Source organism: Pleurodeles waltl, chromosome 10 (assembly GCF_031143425.1).
Source record: "Pleurodeles waltl isolate 20211129_DDA chromosome 10, aPleWal1.hap1.20221129, whole genome shotgun sequence".
In the NCBI taxonomy this organism is placed as follows: Eukaryota; Metazoa; Chordata; class Amphibia; order Caudata; family Salamandridae; genus Pleurodeles; species Pleurodeles waltl.
In genome coordinates, this window is record NC_090449.1 from 169,203,965 (window position 1) to 169,225,925 (window position 21,961).

Sequence of the window (21,961 nt, forward strand, 5' to 3'; positions counted from 1 at the left end):
GCTGCATAGTTGTGATTGTTCTCATCTAGGGATAGGTGGATAACTACGTGCGGGTTTCGTGTTTGCGGAAAACGGTTCTTATTTTCTTTAATTTAACATTTGTCATGCTGCTTTTAAGTCTAAACCGTAGGGAAGACTGGGGTTGTGGTCAAAGATTAGTGCAAGTCAGGTTAGAGTAAAAAAAAAAAAAAAGACTTTAACCCCCATGGAAATGACTCCTGTCTTAGCAAAGACAGGAGTCATGCCCCCTTGCCCAAAGGCCATGCTCAGGGACTCCTGTCCCCTGGGCATGGCCATTGGGCACAGTGCCATGTAGGGGGGCCCAAGTTAGGCCCCCCTATGCCACCTAAATAATAATAAAAAAAAATTACTTACCTCTACTTACCTCTACCTACCGTAGATGGGTCCCCCCATCCATGGGTGTCCTCCAGGGGAGGGCGAGGGTGGCAGGGCGTGTCACTGGGGGCAGGGAAGGGCACCTGTATACTGCTTCCATGGTCGGAGACCATGGAAATGAGCCCATAGGTCCCTTAACGCCTGCCCTGATCCAGGTGTTAAAAAACGGCGCAAGTCGGATGGGCGCCATTTTTTAAGACCGACCTCCTCCTGTGCGTCAAAATGACACTGGAGAATAAATAAGGCGCACATGTTTTAAAGTCATTTTTTGCACGGGAACGCCTACCTTGCATGTCATTAACGCAAGGTAGGTTTTCATGGACAGAAAATGACGCAACTTCCATAACTTTGGCGCTGGACAGGTCCAGCACAAAAGTATAAATATGGAGTTAAGCTTGCGCCAGATTTGTGTAAAAAAAAATGATGCAAATCCGGCGCAAACAGAGTATAAATATGCCACTTATACTCTCTTTCATTATTATTGTTATACATTTTAATTACATCATTGTGTGAACATTTATACAGTTATTTAGTAGACAAGTTTAACAACAAGATAATACATTATTTTATTTGCTAATTGATTTAATAGATGATTGTGCACTTATTTAAAAGTTTGGATGATCTTTGTGAGAAACTAGGGCTGATTGCAGAGGCCCCATAACTTTTTGCCCCCATTTTCCACTTTATGCTGGTGTTTTCCTGACTCTGATGGTGCCCTGGGTACTGCTAACCGGTCCCAGGGCCTGTGCTCTGTGTAAAATGGATATGCAAATTAGGCTAATTATAATTGGCTAAGTTAACCTACCTATAAGTCCCTAGTATATGGTAGGGCATGTAGGTTTAGGGACCACAGCATAGGTGGTGCACACCTAGGTGCATTGCTGAGGTCCCCAGTGTCATTTTAAAAGCAAGCCTGCCTTGCTGGCTGCTTTTAAATTAAAGTTATATGCAAATTCGACTTTGGAATTAAAGGTACTTCCAAAATCTTAAACTACCTTATTTTTACATATAAGTCACCCCTAAGGTGTGCCCTATGTGCCCCTAGGGCTGGGTGCCATGTAACTATAAGCAGGGACTTTATAAAAATAGATTTATAAGCCCTGGTGAGGTAAAAACAGCCAAATTCGTTTTTCCCTCATTGAAGTAAATGGCCTTCATAGGCTAGAATGGGCAGACTTTATTTTAAATTTTAAAGTCTCCTTAAATGTTACATACCAAGAATTTGGTATCAAATTGATTGTTATAATAAATCCCACAACTTCCAGTTGTTGGATTTAATATAACCAGTTCAGGTAAAAAGTTTAGACTTTACCTAAAAAGTTGCCAATTTCAGCTCTGCATTGTTTTTGCTGCTGTGCTCTGATTGGCCAGCCTGCAGCAGCTTCTGCCAGGCTGCCTTGATGAGGTGTGAAGTGGCCAGGCTTCACACAAAGGAATGTGCTTGGGGGAGAGAATCTCCCCTCAGCAGATGGTGAGGCAGGAAGGGGGAGGGCTGCCAAACTGGTCTTCAAAGGCAGAGAAGGACATTTGCAGCACCCAGCAACACCCCCACATCCTGCAACCCCAGACAGCTAGGTGCCCCCTTGATTAGATTAGGAGAAGGCAGGAGAGGGGTGTGTTTATGATTTTTAGCCACACCAGTGGGTGGGCTCAGCCAGATGTAACCTCCAAAAATCAGATTCATCCATGTTGGATTTTTAGAGACTGTTGCCTTCTGGGATGGATTTTTGCCACACTTCCCAGGAAGTGGTCATCACAGGGGGACGACCCTGTCCCTGATTGGAGAACCAGGGCCCCCCTGCTTTTCACTCAGGAGCAAGGATAAAACTGGCAGACCTGCACCCACACCTCAGATCCCCTCCAGAATTCAACAAGAAAGGAACTAAAGAAGAAGAAGGACTGCCCTGCTGGACCCCTGGCCTGCACCTGGACCCTGCACTCAGAAGGACTGCACCAGCTGCACACTTGGGCTTCACCACAAGAAGGACTTTGCCTGGCTTCAACTGGTTCAAGGAGGGACTCCCTGTTTGCTACAGGTGAAAAATTGCTAAACCAGAGTCCCCTGCACCAACTCCTGAAGAAAGCGACCAGCTGACCACTGTCCAGTGGCCAAAAAGGAGTTTGCGCCAGGTGCATTCTGGGAGTTGAAGTCCGCACCCCCCAAGGACCATCACAGAACTTCTGGACCCTTGGGGTGAGCTGTGGACCCCAAAAGAACCTTAAAAGAACATCTGGATGAAGCCCCAGAAGTTTGGAAAAGATTTGAGAATTTTTGGAAAAAAGCTCCAGAGAGGGACCGACCCGCCGCGGAAATTCTAGCCGGCTTGCCTCAACCGCGACCCGGCCTGACTTCGTGGTTCGTCCCGGTAAAGAAAAACATCCAAAAAAGAGACTAAGTCCGAACGTAAAAAGTTGACCGGGACCTCCCAGCCATCGTATCCGAGAAGGGCTCCATGGACGTCGGATCAAGATCCAGGTTTACCCCGGTCGAAGGATTTTCATCTCGAAAAAACGACTAAGTCCGAAGGTAAAAGTCTCCACCGAGGAAACCCACATCGCGTATCCGGACAAGGGCTCCAGGAGGTCGGATTCGACTGGCAGGTTCGTCCCGCTGAAGAAAAATCTTCAAAATAAAGACTAAGTTAGAAGGTAACTTTTTAACCGAGGCCTCCCGCGACCTGTAGCCGAGCAGGGCTCCATCGCGGTCGGCCTGAAAGTTTGACTTTGCCCCGGTCGAGGTGCAACCAGATGACCTGATTGGCGCTTTTTGTTTCTAAGCGCTAGAAAAGTAATAATTCGTAAAAAATTCATATCTCCGGTTCCCTTTATCCGATTTTATTCGTTTTGGTGTCATGTTAAAGATAAAAATATAAACTATTTTTATAAATAGGTTTTGGATTTTTAAACTGTTTTCTGTGTTTTATTTAATTACTGTTTTGTGATATTTGAATGCTTTACACTTTGTCTCCTAAGTTAAGCCTTGACGCTCGTTGCCAAGCTACCAAGGGTTGAGCTGGGATTAATTTACTGAGACCTAACTGTACCTATGTGGAGGTTAGTGGCTTGTTGCTAGGTGTAGGTACCTACCTGCCCACAAATAACCCATTTTCCAACATAATTGGAAGCAGCGACGGGATCCTGTACTTGTGTTCAATATCACGTTACAGTTTTGGGTAAAACAGATTAAAAATCCTTTAAATTGTCCTAGTGCAAAAATTGTTTTTAATTTCTAATTTGGATTAATTTCAATTATTGAATTTTAGTAATTTTTCTAAATTCTTGTTTCCAATTTTTGCAAAAAGTTTTTGTTGACACAAAACTAGGGAACCATGGAGCTTGATCTGGCTAGCCTACCCACACTGACAGTAGTCCAGCTTAGGGGGTTGTGTATTGAAAGAGGGTTGCCTGCAACCACTGATCTCAGGAAGCAAATCCTGATCACATCCCTGACAGCATGGGCTGAGGCCCAAGAGGTAGAGTCAGAAGAAGCTCCAGAGGAGGGAGAAAGAAGGGAGGATGCAAGCTCTAACCACTCAGGGGAGGGAAGGCATCTGAGCCTAAGTGAAGATGAGGAAGAACGGTCCTCAGTAAATACAGTCACTAGGGGCAGACCCAAAGCTAGTGGTGGGAAGGGGGTCCTTTCAGGAGGAGAGAACCCATCCATCAGAGAAAGAGAGCTGGAGGCCCAGCTAGCATACATAGCTTTGGAAGCAGAGAAGCTGGCCCTAGAAAAGAAAAAGTGGGCATACAAAGAGAAAAGAGATGGAAGCAGCGATAAAGAAGCTGAGGTGTCCATGGGTGGGGGAGTTTGCCCCAGATTACCCAAGGGGGTAGTTCCTGCTGATGTAGAGGGGGATGACATAGATAAGTGGCTGGGGGCCTTTGAGAGGGCACTCCAAATGAGAAGGGTTAGGCCTCAATACTGGGGTTCCCTTTTGTGGGAGTTGGTCCCCAACTCAGGGAGGGATAGGCTTCTGACCTTAAGGGGGGAGGAGGCAGATTCATACCCTAGTATGAAGAGGTGCTTAGCCAAGAAGTTTGGTCTGACCCCAGAGCAATATAGAATGAAGTTCAGGGACACCCAGAAGGTCAGTACCCAGTCTTGGGTTGACTTTGTGGACATTTCACTAAAGGCACTAGAGGGCTGGATTATTGGTAACAAAGTAGATACTTATGAGGGGTTGTACAATCTGATCATGAGAGAGCACATCTTGACCAATTGTACCCAAGAAAGGTTACGCCACCATCTAGTGGACTCTAAGCAGACCAACCCTAGAGAGCTAGGGGAGGCAGCTGATGAGTGGTTGAGAACCAGGGTGGTTGTCATGTCCCAGGGGGGAGACTCCAAGAAGGGGGGGACAGGTCCCCAAAAACCTAAGGAGGGAGGTGGTAAGCCCACCACAGAGACTCCCTCTGTACCCCAGAACCCTAAGAAGGAGGAGAGTAAATCCCACTCCCACTCTGACCTGCAGAGACAGGGAGACCCAGGGTTAAAAAAACTCTTGGACAGTAGGGCTTGCTTTGACTGTCAGCAGACAGGTCACTTCAGAGGAGATGCAGCCTGTCCAAGGAAGGTGGTTAGCACTGGGCTGTCCAGTGTAGCCATAGAGGAGGATTCCTCAGAAGATGAAGTCCTCCTAGCATTGTGCTGGGAGACAGGACCAGATGGTAAGCTGGTGATCCCTGAGGGTGGGAGTAGGCACTTCCACCACATTCAAGTGAATGGTATCCCTACCACTGGCCTGAGGGACACCTGTGCCAGTCACACTATAGTGAGTGACCGGCTAGTGACGCCAGACATGTATGTCCCAGGAGAGACAAGGAAAGTCAGGATAGCCACAGGGGAGGTCACCACCAAACCTGTAGCCATAGTGCCCCTAGAGAGGGAGGGTATCCTTGACTGGATTAGGGTGGTAGTCAGTGCTGACCTCCCCCTAGATTGTATCCTGGGCAATGACCTCCCAGAGGTGAGTCTGGTCCCAGATGGGGTGGTCGCCCAGGGCGCCCCCCAACCCAAAGTCCTGGGGAGTCAGTCCCTACAGTTAGGAGACAGGGGTCCCCAAGAAAAGGAAAGAAGAAAAGGAAGGGTAGGCCACTCTTAAAGAGAGTTCCAGGGAGCCAAAGGCCTTCTGCCCCAGTAGGGGGGAGCCCAGAATTGGCACTGGTGAGGCCTTACCTGACCCCAAGGAAGTCCTGAGTAGTCAGGCAGCTGTCCAGATGCAGGGTGTTGCCCCTGCACTGACAGAAGGGAGAGTGGAAGGAGGGTGTCTACCACAAGAGGTGGTAGCCCCCCACTCTAGACAGCCAGAGGGGTGCCAGGACCCCAAAATTGCCCCTAAAGCAGCTCAGCCACCTGTCAGTGGAGAGCTTAGGGTGTGGTTCTGGGTACTGACAGCTGTCAGTAGCCTCTGCTGGGTGCTAGCCTTCCTGGCAGCACTGTACTTGGCCTGGGAGGCAGACCCCAGGGCCAATAGCAAAGTAGGCCCCCTGACCCTGTTGGTCATGGTGGGGTTGCTCAAGTGTTGGGTGACCTCTTTGGGTAAGCTAGGTGTTGCCCTAGCAAAGTTTGGAGTAAGGGAGGTGGGCACCTCACTACCCAAGTTGGCAGAGAGAGAGGAGGAAGACCCCCCTAGAGGGAAGTTTCAGTTTGAGTTGGGTCCTTTTACTGTTGGGATGGCTTCACTACCCAGAGGGAGTGACCCTGACAGGAGGATATAAGGCAGAGTAGGCCCTGCAAAGGGACAGCCAGTTTTCTTCACTGTCTTCCTCGCCTAACAAGCCAGGAAGACTCTCCCAGGGTTGGGCTGAGTCTCCTGGGCGTGTGGGCTGGGGGGGGGGTTGTGTGAGAAACTAGGGCTGATTGCAGAGGCCCCATAACTTTTTGCCCCCATTTTCCACTTTATGCTGGTGTTTTCCTGACTCTGATGGTGCCCTGGGTACTGCTAACCGGTCCCAGGGCCTGTGCTCTGTGTAAAATGGTGTAGTGCTTTCCTCTTATCTAGTTTCTAAGCACTAACATAACACACCAGAAATGCACTTCTGAGGTCAAAGAAGACTTTTATTGTTGTTAATTCTTCCCCAACCCCAATTTTTATGTATGACGAATTAGTAGCTTTCAAGTCCGCGTTAATCAAACAAAATATATCAGTTTGCAATATACACAGCAGGTTATATTTATAAGATATTGAATGCAAAGCAAAACAAATACTTCACCGTGTGGGAAACTATCTACAGCTTCATCTTTCTAAGGTCTGCAAGCTGATGACCCCTGTCAGCCGCGAGAAAGAGATTCATCTACCCACACGGGATTGCTGGCAGCTGGCGCCAAGTTCCAGCACGAGGTCCGGCAGATTCGAATCTGACTCTCTGAAGCCTGTTACATTCGTTACAAAGGTGTGCCCCCTCCTCTCAGACCTGGGAAACTGAGCAAGCCTTTTGGAGACTGGCCAGGTCTCCAAGACTACTCCTGTTCCCAAGCTCAAGCAGAGAGAACAACACCATGTACCCTCTCTTATCAGGTCTAGTCTACTGTGAGAAAAACATCTTGGTTCTCTGGTGCAAAAACACAGCTTGGAAAAATACAGCTTGGATTCTCAACTGCAATGTCTAACTCCACGTTAAAGGCAATAGGCAGCTAACCTAAATATCAAATGCAATGTCATGTTAAAGGCAATAGGCAGCTAACCTAAATATCAAATGCAATGTCTAGTGTCATGTCAAAGCCAATAGGCATCTAAGCTGAATACAAAATGCAATGTCTTATATCATGTCAAAAGCCCATAGGCAGCTGAGCTGAATACAAAATGCAATGTATAATATGTCAAAGCCAATAGGCAGCTGAGCTGAATACAAAATGTAATGTATAATATCATGTCAAAGCCAATAGGCAGTTAAGCTGAATACAAAATGCAATATATAATATCATGTCAAAGCCAATAGGCAGTTAAGCTGAATATAAAATGCAATATATAATATCATGTCAAAGCCAATAGGCAGAATATCTAATAGCATGTCAAAGTCAATAGGCAGCTAAACTGAATACATCATGTCAAAGCCAATAGGAATGCAATGTCAAAGCCAATAGGCGGCTAGACTGGATACAGCATGTCAAAGCCAATAGGCAGAATACAGAATGTAATGGCTAATGCAATGTCAAAGCCCATAGGCGGCTCAACTGAATACAGAAAGTAATGGCTAATGCCATGTCAAAGTCCATAGGCGGCTCAACTGAACAAAACATTCCATGTGCTACTGGTGAACATTGAGCAACTAATATGCGCAGTGGTGAAACACAAAGTCATTGGTCAAAACAAACTCCATCAAATGGCAGTACATTCCGCCCTTTGACCAATGAATTTTTGTTTCACATATCTCCTGTTTCAAACAAAAACAAAAAAAAAACATCAGCACAAAAAAAAACATTATCAGCAAGTCACATTTGAATGATCAAAACAATCCCTGTAAAGCAATAGAAGTGAATTAACACATTGATTTCATAACCTTTCACATCAGATACATCTACATAGAAAAGACTGAGCAATTTGTACTCTGAATGAGTCTCTAATTCAACAGTGTTAGCAATTTGATGTGGCATGAGTTCTACTCATGTAAAGATGCACGGTCCACCTGAAAGGTTTGCTGGAAGATAAGCAAAAGTCAGAGTTCCATACGAGAGGGAAAAAAAAAAAAAAAACACAGCTTAGTTCCAGTGGAAGAATGCAATCAAACAAGTTGAACTTGAACTGAAGGCGCAGTTTGCGCAAAATGGATCCATGGTGCTGGCACTTTACTCAGCCAGGTTCAGGTTGGGGATTCGGTCCCTTCCCCGACCCCACACGCACACACTGGAAAGGGGACCACACAGCACACTCAGGGACAGTGGCGAAACGTGGTAGGATCTGCAAAAGAAACAAGTATGACTTTTCTTGCAAATAACATTTTTCATTTAAACTGCACCCATTCTCTTTCTTTCCCTGTTTTATAATCAGCAGGACGTTTTTGAGGCCCTTTGTTATATTTTCTGCAGGTTCTGGAGGATCACTTGGGGCTTCAGCCCACACATCAGCACTGAGGTTTTTATCTGCTGCGCCACAGCTTCCCTTTTCTTTCACTGCCAGAAGGGCTGGGGCAGACTCATTCTTTACCAAACCTCCATTCACTGCATTTTTGCCAAGTTGGGCCATTCTGTCTCCAATTTGTATGAATGAATCAGATTATTTTCTAGGTATCAGCATAATTTCGATTTTTCCTTGGTAATTTGCAACAATCACTCTCCCTAAAACCTGATCAATTTGCCATTTCTGTTCTGGTAACTTTCCTCTCCCCAACTGCTCTGTGACTGCTTGCATGACAGATTGCTTTTGTGCGTGCTGCACAGTTTTTATCAAATCTAGGGGAATGTGCATCTCTCTCATCATTGTCCACCTGTAAGTGGCTTTTTCTCTCAGCTGTTCACATTTCTGGGGTACCCACTTAACCATCCCCACTAAGGCAGAATTCTGGGTGTACACTTCTCTCTCTGAATTTTTCTCATTAACATCTGCAAGGTAATTGAACCAGTTACGTGCTAAAACATTAGCAATGAACCAAAAATCAGCGTAAAAATGACACATCTCACGTAGCTCTTGCTTTAAAATCTGACACACATTATACAACGCTGTTCCTTCTACTGTGCCAGAAAATAACATTTCAATCAATGAATCATTAGTAAAACAAACATGCTTTTTATCTTCAGTGGACACGAGTTCAAATGGTGCACTCAACTTCATTGATAACTCTTTTACCTGTGGTACTCTAGCCCTGTCTTGCAAGTACCAGATCCATTGTATGATTCTAGCTAGGGGCACTATTTTCTTCCCTTGTTCATGATTTACGTGTACATAAGTATTTGCACTCAATTTCACTGCGCAGAAACCTGAAGTCTGCATTATTTCATTTGCCAAATCACAAGTGCGCAACTGCATATAATTTTTCACAGTGACCATATACAAAAGTGTTAGGATTTCACTCAAATGAGGGCTATTCTTTTTCCAAAAATCAAACAAGCTAATGCAACTCGGTGTCTCTTTCTCTAAAATCTTTCGTTTTACTTGTGCATTTTGCAACGGTAACTCGTAAATCACATTCTGAGCTCTCTCGTCCGTGTTATCAGTTAAGGAATGCATTTTGGCTGCCAAAAACCCTGGCTCACACGAAAACTCAGTGCAGCTCGGAGCTGTCTTAACCCCCTCATTACTGGAATGGGAAAAGAAAGATTCTTCATTTTTATAACTTTCAGCATTATTTTGAATTATTGTATCCTGGCTAATTTGCTCACGTAAATTCCTATTTTCATGTTCCAACTTCCTACATTTCTCCTGCATTTCTCTGTAAGCAGATAAAGGTATCCAGACCTTTCTGTCATCATTACTTCCAAAACACACGTTTTCTACATATGTACAACAGAAATTATTTCTCAAAGCATTATCAGGCATTTTAGCTACACATGCATTTTCTTCTGTAATTCCCCAAACAGAAAACAATTCACAGTTTTTCTTAGCACCATCAGGCAGTTTATCAACACATGCATTCTCAGACATGGTCTGCCGTGCTACTGTGATTCTCCAAAAAAAACAATTTCTGTAATTCTCCAAACAACAAAAACAATTACACTTTTAAAGTGTGCACTTAGAAATCTACCAACTCGTCAACACCCTCTTAATCACCTCTTAATGACCGACACCCCACGACTTCTGGTACCAATTGTAGTGCTTTCCTCTTATCTAGTTTCTAAGCACTAACATAACACACCAGAAATGCACTTCTGAGGTCAAAGAAGACTTTTATTGTTGTTAATTCTTCCCCAACCCCAATTTTTATGTATGACGAATTAGTAGCTTTCAAGTCCGCGTTAATCAAACAAAATATATCAGTTTGCAATATACACAGCAGGTTATATTTATAAGATATTGAATGCAAAGCAAAACAAATACTTCACCGTGTGGGAAACTATCTACAGCTTCATCTTTCTAAGGTCTGCAAGCTGATGACCCCCGTCAGCCGCGAGAAAGAGATTCATCTACCCACACGGGATTGCTGGCAGCTGGCGCCAAGCTCCAGCACGAGGTCCGGCAGATTCGAATCTGACTCTCTGCAGCCTGTTACATTCGTTACAAAGGTGTGCTCCCTCCTCTCAGACCTGGGAAACTGAGCAAGCCTTTTGGAGACTGGCCAGGTCTCCAAGACTACTCCTGTTCCCAAGCTCAAGCAGAGAGAACAACACCATGTACCCTCTCTTATCAGGTCTAGTCTACTGTGAGAAAAACATCTTGGTTCTCTGGTGCAAAAACACAGCTTGGAAAAATACAGCTTGGATTCTCAACTGCAATGTCTAACTCCACGTTAAAGGCAATAGGCAGCTAACCTAAATATCAAATGCAATGTCATGTTAAAGGCAATAGGCAGCTAACCTAAATATCAAATGCAATGTCTAGTGTCATGTCAAAGCCAATAGGCATCTAAGCTGAATACAAAATGCAATGTCTTATATCATGTCAAAAGCCCATAGGCAGCTGAGCTGAATACAAAATGCAATGTATAATATGTCAAAGCCAATAGGCAGCTGAGCTGAATACAAAATGTAATGTATAATATCATGTCAAAGCCAATAGGCAGTTAAGCTGAATACAAAATGCAATATATAATATCATGTCAAAGCCAATAGGCAGTTAAGCTGAATATAAAATGCAATATATAATATCATGTCAAAGCCAATAGGCAGAATATCTAATAGCATGTCAAAGTCAATAGGCAGCTAAACTGAATACATCATGTCAAAGCCAATAGGAATGCAATGTCAAAGCCAATAGGCGGCTAGACTGGATACAGCATGTCAAAGCCAATAGGCAGAATACAGAATGTAATGGCTAATGCAATGTCAAAGCCCATAGGCGGCTCAACTGAATACAGAAAGTAATGGCTAATGCCATGTCAAAGCCCATAGGCGGCTCAACTGAACAAAACATACCATGTGCTACTGGTGAACATTGAGCAACTAATATGCGCAGTGGTGAAACACAAAGTCATTGGTCAAAACAAACTCCATCAAATGGCAGTACAAATGGATATGCAAATTAGGCTAATTATAATTGGCTAAGTTAACCTACCTATAAGTCCCTAGTATATGGTAGGGCATGTAGGTTTAGGGACCACAGCATAGGTGGTGCACACCTAGGTGCATTGCTGAGGTGCCCAGTGTCATTTTAAAAGCAAGCCTGCCTTGCCGGCTGCTTTTAAATTAAAGTTATATGCAAATTCGACTTTGGAATTAAAGGTACTTCCAAAATCTTAAACTACCTTATTTTTACATATAAGTCACCCCTAAGGTGTGCCCTATGTGCCATGTAACTATAAGCAGGGACTTTATAAAAATAGATTTATAAGCCCTGGTGAGGTAAAAACAGCCAAATTCGTTTTTCCCTCATTGAAGTAAATGGCCTTCATAGGCTAGAATGGGCAGACTTTATTTTAAATTTTAAAGTCTCCTTAAATGTTACATACCAAGAATTTGGTATCAAATTGATTGTTATAATAAATCCCACAACTTCCAGTTGTTGGATTTAATATAACCAGTTCAGGTAAAAAGTTTAGACTTTACCTAAAAAGTTGCCAATTTCAGCTCTGCATTGTTTTTGCTGCTGTGCTCTGATTGGCCAGCCTGCAGCAGCTTCTGCCAGGCTGCCTTGATGAGGTGTGAAGTGGCCAGGCTTCACACAAAGGAATGTGCTTGGGGGAGAGAATCTCCCCTCAGCAGATGGTGAGGCAGGAAGGGGGAGGGCTGCCAAACTGGTCTTCAAAGGCAGAGAAGGACATTTGCAGCACCCAGCAACACCCCCACATCCTGCAACCCCAGACAGCTAGGTGCCCCCTTGATTAGATTAGGAGAAGGCAGGAGAGGGGTGTGTTTATGATTTTTAGCCACACCAGTGGGTGGGCTCAGCCAGATGTAACCTCCAAAAATCAGATTCATCCATGTTGGATTTTTAGAGACTGTTGCCTTCTGGGATGGATTTTTGCCACACTTCCCAGGAAGTGGTCATCACAGGGGGACGACCCTGTCCCTGATTGGAGAACCAGGGCCCCCCTGCTTTTCACCCAGGAGCAAGGATAAAACTGGCAGACCTGCACCCACACCTCAGATCCCCTCCAGAATTCAACAAGAAAGGAACTAAAGAAGAAGAAGGACTGCCCTGCTGGACCCCTGGCCTGCACCTGGACCCTGCACTCAGAAGGACTGCACCAGCTGCACACTTGGGCTTCACCACAAGAAGGACTTTGCCTGGCTTCAACTGGTTCAAGGAGGGACTCCCTGTTTGCTACAGGTGAAAAATTGCTAAACCAGAGTCCCCTGCACCAACTCCTGAAGAAAGCGACCAGCTGACCACTGTCCAGTGGCCAAAAAGGAGTTTGCACCAGGTGCATTCTGGGAGTTGAAGTCCGCACCCCCCAAGGACCATCACAGAACTTCTGGACCCTTGGGGTGAGCTGTGGACCCCAAAAGAACCTTAAAAGAACATCGGGGTGAAGCCCCAGAAGTTTGGAAAAGATTTGAGAATTTTGGGAAAAAAGCTCCAGAGAGGGACCGACCCGCCGCGGAAATTCTAGCCGGCTTGCCTCAACCGCGACCCGGCCTGACTTCGTGGTTCGTCCCGGTAAAGAAAAACATCCAAAAAAGAGACTAAGTCCGAACGTAAAAAGTTGACCGGGACCTCCCAGCCATCGTATCCGAGAAGGGCTCCATGGACGTCGGATCAAGATCCAGGTTTACCCCGGTCGAAGGATTTTCATCTCGAAAAAACGACTAAGTCCGAAGGTAAAAGTCTCCACCGAGGAAACCCACATCGCGTATCCGGACAAGGGCTCCAGGAGGTCGGATTCGATTGGCAGGTTCGTCCCGCTGAAGAAAAATCTTCAAAATAAAGACTAAGTCAGAAGGTAACTTTTAACCGAGGCCTCCCGCGACCTGTAGCCGAGCAGGGCTCCATCGCGGTCGGCCTGAAAGTTTGACTTTGCCCTGGTCGAGGTGCAACCAGATGACCCGATTGGCGCTTTTTGTTTCTAAGCGCTAGAAAAGTAATAATTCTTTAAAAATTCATATCTCCGGTTCCCTTTATCCGATTTTATTCGTTTTGGTGTCATGTTAAAGATAAAAATATAAACTATTTTTATAAATTGGTTTTGGATTTTTAAACTGTTTCCTGTGTTTTATTTAATTACTGTTTTGTGATATTTGAATGCTTTACACTTTGTCTCCTAAGTTAAGCCTTGACGCTCGTTGCCAAGCTACCAAGGGTTGAGCTGGGATGAATTTACTGAGACCTAACTGTACCTATGTGGAGGTTAGTGGCTTGTTGCTAGGTGTAGGTACCTACCTGCCCTACCAATAACCCATTTTCCAACAATCTTGATATTAATTAATTACTGTATGTTTACTTTTTTGTTTAATAAATGATTATATAGTTTTAATATACTTTTTAAAAATGCATGTTTTTATTTTTGTATTACTAAAACTAAATCTGTGCTTTCTAAAGTTTAATATTTTCCCTACACTTGCTTACATTGGGATGGCAATAGTATCTCTCACTCCTCCAAAATTAAATAATTTTCCTACTGTTACGTACATCAGAGTAGAAATAGTAAATCCAACCCCTCCAAAGGCCAGCACTTTCTTTTCTGTTGTCCAGGTTGGAGTGGAAATAGTAAATACGACCCCTGTAAAGTTCAACATTTCCCTAGTCGTACTCAGGTTGGTAAGGGAATAGTATATTTGACCTCCACCAATGTCCAACACTTACCCTACTGTTGCTCAGGTTGGAGTGGGAATAGTACATTTATCCCCCAAAAGTCCAATGCTTTTCCTACTGTGCCTATGTTTAAGGAATAATAATAAATCTAACCTTCCAAAGTTCATCAATTTCCCTACTGTTGCTCAGGATGGAGTGGTAATATTAAACCTGCCCCTTCAAGGTTTAACACTCCCACTACTATTGCTTTGATTGGAGTGGGAGTTGTGAGTAATACCCTTCCTAGTCTAATGTTATACTTAAATTTTTTAAGGTATTTTTATTTTTTTGTTTTAATTTTGAAAGTTAGTTTGAACTAAATTATTGTATTCTTTGATTTTTGCAAAGTAGTCTTTTTGATAGTTTATTTTTTAAAGTTGTTATTGTATACATTGTTTATTATTTAATATCTATATTTGTTAGTCTAATGATTTGTATTAGTATTTTAATTCTTTATTTTTGAATAATTCTAATAATTATTTTAAAATATATATTTGTATTATGTTTGAAAATATACTTTTTATATATTCTTATATTATGATTACATATTTTTAGAATTTCAATTGTTCTTTGATAGGTTAATATGTTTTAAAGTTATAATATTTAAAATTCAATATATATATTGCTGTCTTCTATATTTTTAATGTAGATGTTTTTAACTTTAGACACAAAGGGCCTATATTATGAGGTTGGGGATCTTCAGACCGCCTGCCTTGCACCAGCAGTCAGGACCGACTGCCACATTAAGACCCAGGGTACCGCCATCACTGCCGGGATCCATTATCCCGACAGATTGGCGGTGGCAGTGATCTCAATCAGCCAGGGTGGTGCTGCATGCAGCGCCGCCCTGCTTATTACGACCTCGTTCTCCGCCACCCTTTTCATGGCTGTTTTACCATCATGAAAAGGCTGGCGGAGAACAGGTGCAGGAGGCAACATGGGGGCCCCTGCACTGCCCAGGCACTTGCCATGGGCAGTGCAGGTGTCCGCCTGCCCAGCACTATCGCAATGTTCACTGTCTGCTGTGGAGACACTGAACATTGCAAAGGTAATGGTGCATCCTGCGACAGCAGCATTGCCGCCAGCTTGATTACGAACTGGAGACAATACTGCTGCCTGTTTCCCACTAGGCTGATGGGTAGAAACTGAGGTTCCTGCCTGTCAGCCGAGCTGAAAAAACCCAATAGGTCCCGGGGAGTGGTCGCCACTACTGCGGGAGCCACCATGTCGGGAGTTTGACAGACAGGCTATCCCGTCCGCCAAACTCTTAATTAGGCCCAAAGTATATAAAGTTGATATTTGTGTTCTTGACATTTTGTAGTCACACTGCCATTTATTTAGAAAACCACATCAACAGCTACTGATACTACTATCTGTAAACCAAATCTATTTGCCACTGTGTTTGTTTTTTTACTATACTTCAGCATTCTCATTCACCAAGCTCATGAATGATTCAGGTTTACAAATGCAACGAAAAGTAACCAGATTTTTGGTGGAAGGGTTGTGTTCTCACATTTTACTATATGGTGTTCAAGTAGAGGCTGTGAACAGCATATTTGATAGTGTGAAATGCGTAAATATTTTGTACATAAGTGTGTTGGGTTGTGCTGTGATATAATGCAGGAGAAGTATGGTGCCCATGATCATTTAGAGGATGTACATTATTATAGAGATCAGGTAACAGGGCCTTGATTCTATCACTTAGGTCTTTAATTACCCTAGATATATGTATGTCTTCTGATAGTCTTTTAATGTGTTGTGTCTGTATAAAAACTCATAACCTTGAAAAGTCTCATGTTTTAGGAAACATTATTGTGGTGTACTGTACCCTGCCTCAGCCCCACACCACCTTCTGTGAACTAAGCTTTGATGGCTCGGACGCGGCTAAGTCACAGCTAACCTAAGAGTCAAAGAAGCTTTCGAGGGCATCTTTTACACTGAGGAACAATTAACCATGACCATGTAGACTCCCACCTTCATCCCTTTATAGTGCTCTTTTGTCCCTGTGGCTTCAAGTACTGCAGAAGAAGCCTGAAGACTATGTTTTCAATGTTAGCTTGTATATAACACCTTTATACATGAATTTCCCAATATTCTCTTTTCTTACTGTGCACATCTTGAAGTGATGGCTTGTTTGGCAGCCAAAACAATCAAGATGAGTCCCAGTCTCCCCACTTGCAATCATCTAGTTCAGAGTCATCACTTCCATTGTCAGTTATGGAACTCCTCCTCCAATAGCACCTTCCACTAGTGCTATGTGTGATATATTCTACATATTGATCACAGTCCTCTTACAAAAATACATACACTTTTAAAGGCAGCATGGTAATAGCAGCATCATGTACTCAACTCAGCATAGTCAATGTTATAAACTCACAATGCCGCAATAATTACGAGGTTGTGAAAATAGAAAAAGGTTTACTAAATATGTATCAATGTAAAAAAAACTAAACCTATCTAAAGTACTCAACCTAAACACTACCTAAAATATCTACACTTGTCCTTATCTAAGTACATCCATGTATCCTAAACTAACTATCCTTAACAGTACCTAGCACTACCTTAATTTGTCCTATAGTTGCTTAAATACCAAACACAAATGACATGTTAAACATCAGCCCCACTCCTTTAACACACCAAGAGTGACACAATACAAGCATTAACTACACCTATACATAAAATAACTACACAATAAAATCTAAACAAATATATATTTTTGGTATTTATTTTTTGTATTATTTAAAAAAACAAAAACATTAGCCTCCAACCACTAAAACCTCATAAATATTGAACTAGATATTAACACAAGAGCCTATAAAATATCATGACAATCTAAAACTTATCTTTTCTAAACCTATCCTATCAAATAACTATCATCTTAACTATTAAAATATTACAATATAAAAAAAAAACGGAATAAAACATGTTATTTAAAAATGTTCTAAAAAGTTGGGAGAGATGCTCCATGGCTTCCCCAAGGTTTGTCATTTGCACGCAAGTTGGCCTGCTCCTGCAGAATAGCATCCAGTTGTAGGTTGACCTTCCTGAGTTTATTAATTATGGTGTAGTGGAACTCCTGGCCTTTGTGGGTTTCTGCTGTGTGGTTGCAGGGGTAGCCGGTGGTGTTCGTGGCTGGGGTGCCTGTTGGTGGTTTGGGCCTGCTCTCTCTTGGCCACTGGCAGATGTATGCAATTCAGCTGTGGTAGGTCGAGGGACGTCCCCGGACCCCACTGCCTTTGCACATTCATATAGTTTGTGCATCTTTCTTTATGCCTTAAAACATTCCTCACATAGCATAAACAATCACACTGCATCTGTACAGGTTTCGTCAGCTCTCATGTTGTAAGGGTGAAAATGTAAAAAATAGTTAGTACATGAAGTACATGTACATAATATGTGTGAGAAATAGTCTGATATTGTAACAGAATCTTATGTCACTGACCAGAGCAATACCAGCAATAGATATAGCTATATGGACAATATATTGTCACAGACATAGACATACACTACTTGAGCCAGGAAAACAGAGTCAGGTGCCATATGTGTGGAGCAGGAAATGTAAGATTAGTCACAATGGCATAAATGCCATATAATACAGGAGTAAAAATCATGTCCATGCTGATGTCGAAATTTAAAATTGGACAAATGGGTCTGTTTCCCCAAATTTGGGATTTAGAGATGCATTATGCAAATGTGCTTACTATTGATCATTAACATAAGTGTAAGTGGATAAGGAGATATAGTCCAGGCTATGTGGCTTGGCTTGGCTACACAAATTGCTGGCTTCACTTACTCTGTGTCGGATAGTTAATAAGTGAGTTGGCATTTGTCATGCACATTCTGTAGATCTTGTTTGGGGAACATCACTAACATTTAGGCAATTGTACAGAAATGTAACACATATCTCCTGCTTCAGACTTGTAGAGAAAATCATGCTTATGTACACACATCATCCCAAGACTACATTTGGATGCATACATCATTTGGTCTATATAGCATCTCAGTAGTGTGTGTATGCCTGCCAAACGACTCATCTGGCCCAAAGAAAGGTTTGATATGAGGCATGAACACTTGCATTAATAACTTTGTGGGCAGCTCAAGTACCACTGAGGGTAGACTGCAACAGACATACCTTGTTGATAGACTAACGAATCGAAGATCTATATGTTCATACAATAATGAATAAACCCCAAGAACAGATACACATGTAGGCATGTCATTTGTTGACTGTCATGGGCCATAGACATTGCTTATGAATATATGGGTCCATCACAAAACCACATGCTGCAGCTACCAAATTCAAATTTGATTAGGTTGTGATGGCAACCCTTATACCACTGTCATAGGTGTTTACATTTTCTGTTTTAGTTTTTTCATACTGCTACAAGGACAGGTCTGTTTTCTACACACATATTAATTTGTTACACATCAAGTATGTTAGCACACCCATATGGTCAGTAAAACTGAAAAGTCTTATCTGGAGAGTGTGAAAACATGCAGCATGTCTGAAGCCGTTATGCTGCATGTTGATGGTAGATATGTTGTATATTCACACAGTGTGTGAATCTGGTTCCATGATACTTATCCTGTCCATGTTTGGTAGCAGTGCTGAGAAGAAATATTGGCCATCATCTGCCCTGGTGTAATGCACAATTTTGGACAACTGCAACTGATCCATGCACAGACTTGCTTAGCAAAACAGAAATCACTGTGCTACAACATGTGTTGACTCCAGAACATCTAGCTTTCTGCCATTAGTTGTATGATATAATGTGTTTGGGTGAAACCCATTAAGAGTTTGTGCCAGGTGATGATCACTGTGCCCAAAGCAACATGACTATGGATGTGCCACTATCCATAAAATGTATAGATGTCTGCTTCCTGTCGGCCTGCTAACATTCACCTTACAGTCTAAAACATTTTAGTCAATGATCATCACTAAAGTAACTGTGGGCATGTTCTATTCTGATTCACAGACTGACAGCTAATTGGTGGTAGCTGGGTGTTACCTCCCACCACACATCACAATGTAACATTTCACAAAGATCACAGACAGACATCAAAATAGTACATGCATGTACTTATTATACTTACTGGTGTCATTGGTCTCGCCTGGTGAAAGGAAGATGCCCACCTAAGAGACATGAATGAGCACATAGCATTTTAAATATTGGTTTTCCAGATGTTTATAATTTTACAAAAACACACCTATGTTATCCCAGTATTTTAGACGTGCACAGCTTATACACATGTGTCAATAGGCCCAGATTATTGAATGCATCCAACCCGCTTGCAGACCTGACCTGGCTGGATTCAGAAGTTTTGATGTACCCATCATAACATACCTGAAGCATCACTCAAGGACGTGATCTTTTTAGTAATGCTGACCAACATAATGTCAGACTCCAGTGTACCAAGAAACATGGGTGACATGTTTGACCCTAGGAGTAGCTAAGTGTAGTTATGATGGAAAAGGACAGGCATACACCGTATATAACATCGTAGAGCCATATAAGTGTGTACTGGCACTGGTGCATAGAGTGCTGAGTAGTAGTAAGCTGTTGTTCGTTCCAACTTTGTGGCAGGCAGCATGGCTTCTTGGCATGTATAATGTTGTTAGTTTGAACTGAAAAACACACAGGGGGTCATTCTGACCCGGCGGTCATGGACCGCCGGGGCCAGGGTAGGCGGGAGCACCGCCAACAGGCTGGCGGTGTCCTGCAGGGCATTCTGACTGCGGCGGTTTGGCCGCGGTCAGATGTGGAAAACCGGCAGTCTCCCGCCGGTTTTCCGCTGCCCAAATGAATCCTCCATGGAGGATTCTGACACCCCATACCGCCATCCTGTTCCTGCCGGTTCGCCCGCCAGGAACAGGATGGCGGTATGGGGTGTCGTGGGGCCCCTGGGTGCCCCTGCAGTGCCCATGCAAATGGCATGGGCACTGCAGGGGCCCCCGTAAGAGGGCCCCACTTTGTATTTCAGTGTCTGCTTTGCAGACACTGAAATACGCGACGGGTGCCACTGCACCCATCGCACCTTCCCACTCCGCCGGCTCCATCCAGAGCCAGCATCCTCGTGGGAAGGTTGTTTTCCACTGGGCTGGCGGGCGGCCTTTTGGCGGTCGCCCGCCAGCCCAGTGGAAAACCCAGAATCATCGCAGCGGTCTGCCGACCACGGTGCGGTGTTCTGGCGGGGGTACTTTGGCGGGTGGCCTCCGCCGCCCGCCAAGGTAAGAATCACCCCCACAGTTCTGCACACGTAGATCTTCATGAGGCATAGCAATCTGTGTACATGTGCAGCACAATAGAATACACATTGAGGAGTACCCATACAAACATTACCAAAATAGATCTGCAGCTTAGTCTTCAACATTGTGGGCCTGATTCTAACTTTGGAGGACGGTGTTAAACCGTCCCAAAAGTGGCGGATATACCACCTACCGTATTACGAGTTCCATAGGATATAATGGACTCGTAATACGGTAGGTGGTATATCCGCCACTTTTGGGACGGTTTAACACCGTCCTCCAAAGTTAGAATCAGGCCCTGTGTGTTCTCGGAATTTGTTAGCATCCCCTGGTCATTTCCGTAGGTTAATAAGGAAATACTGCTAAATCTTTGTATTTCAGTTCTACGTACAACCAACTAACAGTTGAATTGACACTTGTGTCAGGGTATGGGAATAAAGCAATTTAACTGGTGCTGGTTTTACGTTTGATTGATGTACCTACTCTGAGGCTTGCTAAGTTCCCTTACTTTACATCATAATATAAATCTAACACATTGCAATAAGGAAAAAAACACAAATGAGTTACATTTCATGTTTTTGTTCTCATAACCGATAAAGGTGCATCACAAAAAGCAGATGGAACATAAATAGGTAGTCAATTACATTGGCATCCTGAGCTAAAACATCTACTCATCAGTGTTTCATCTGGACTGTAGTTTGTTATATTCTGAAGAATTTCTGATGGTGCCAGCACATTTCCCCATCTCTTCCTCTTCTCCGTGCCAGGGTAGCCTCGGCTCACTCTGCCACCAGCTGCAAGCATCCTCTGCAGATAATGCACAATTAGCCAGATAAGCCCTACCATCTCGACCTCAATGAAATTCCTTCCCCTCCCAAATATTTTCTACACCCTCCCAAATACACTACACCCAAATACTAAAACCCCAACAAAACCTAACTACCTGCATAAGAAAACCCCCAAAAGACCAACTTCAGACAATACAAAGGCAAATATTATTACCATACAATGACAAAGGACAGTGGATCAAATATGTAAGATACATAGACAAAATTGACGTGACCAAAATGCTATATATCCTCTCACACACTCTCAAAACACCTTCAACACCAAGTTTAGACTAACAGAGAGCAAGAGTTTTGCTGCCTGCCACACATATTGTGTCAGTTCTGGGGTGTTTCCCGCCTGTTTTCACAAATGGGTTGGTTTTCCTGACACTTCATTATATATATTGCCAATATATGATTAACACACAACACAGTAGCCACAATGCATTGTTTTCAATATATTGGTGCTGATGCACAGCTTCCGACCCATGTAGAGGGAGAAATGCAATGCGCAAATGGGTTGATGCAAGGGTTCTGACCCATACAACTGGCCACTTGACTGGGATATATTGTATGAAATTGTGCAGTGCAGGAAAAGACCTTGGGCTCACTTTTGTTGCTTCTCTTTTCTTACCTGACAGGTTGTTTTATCTGATGTGTGATTTATCAGT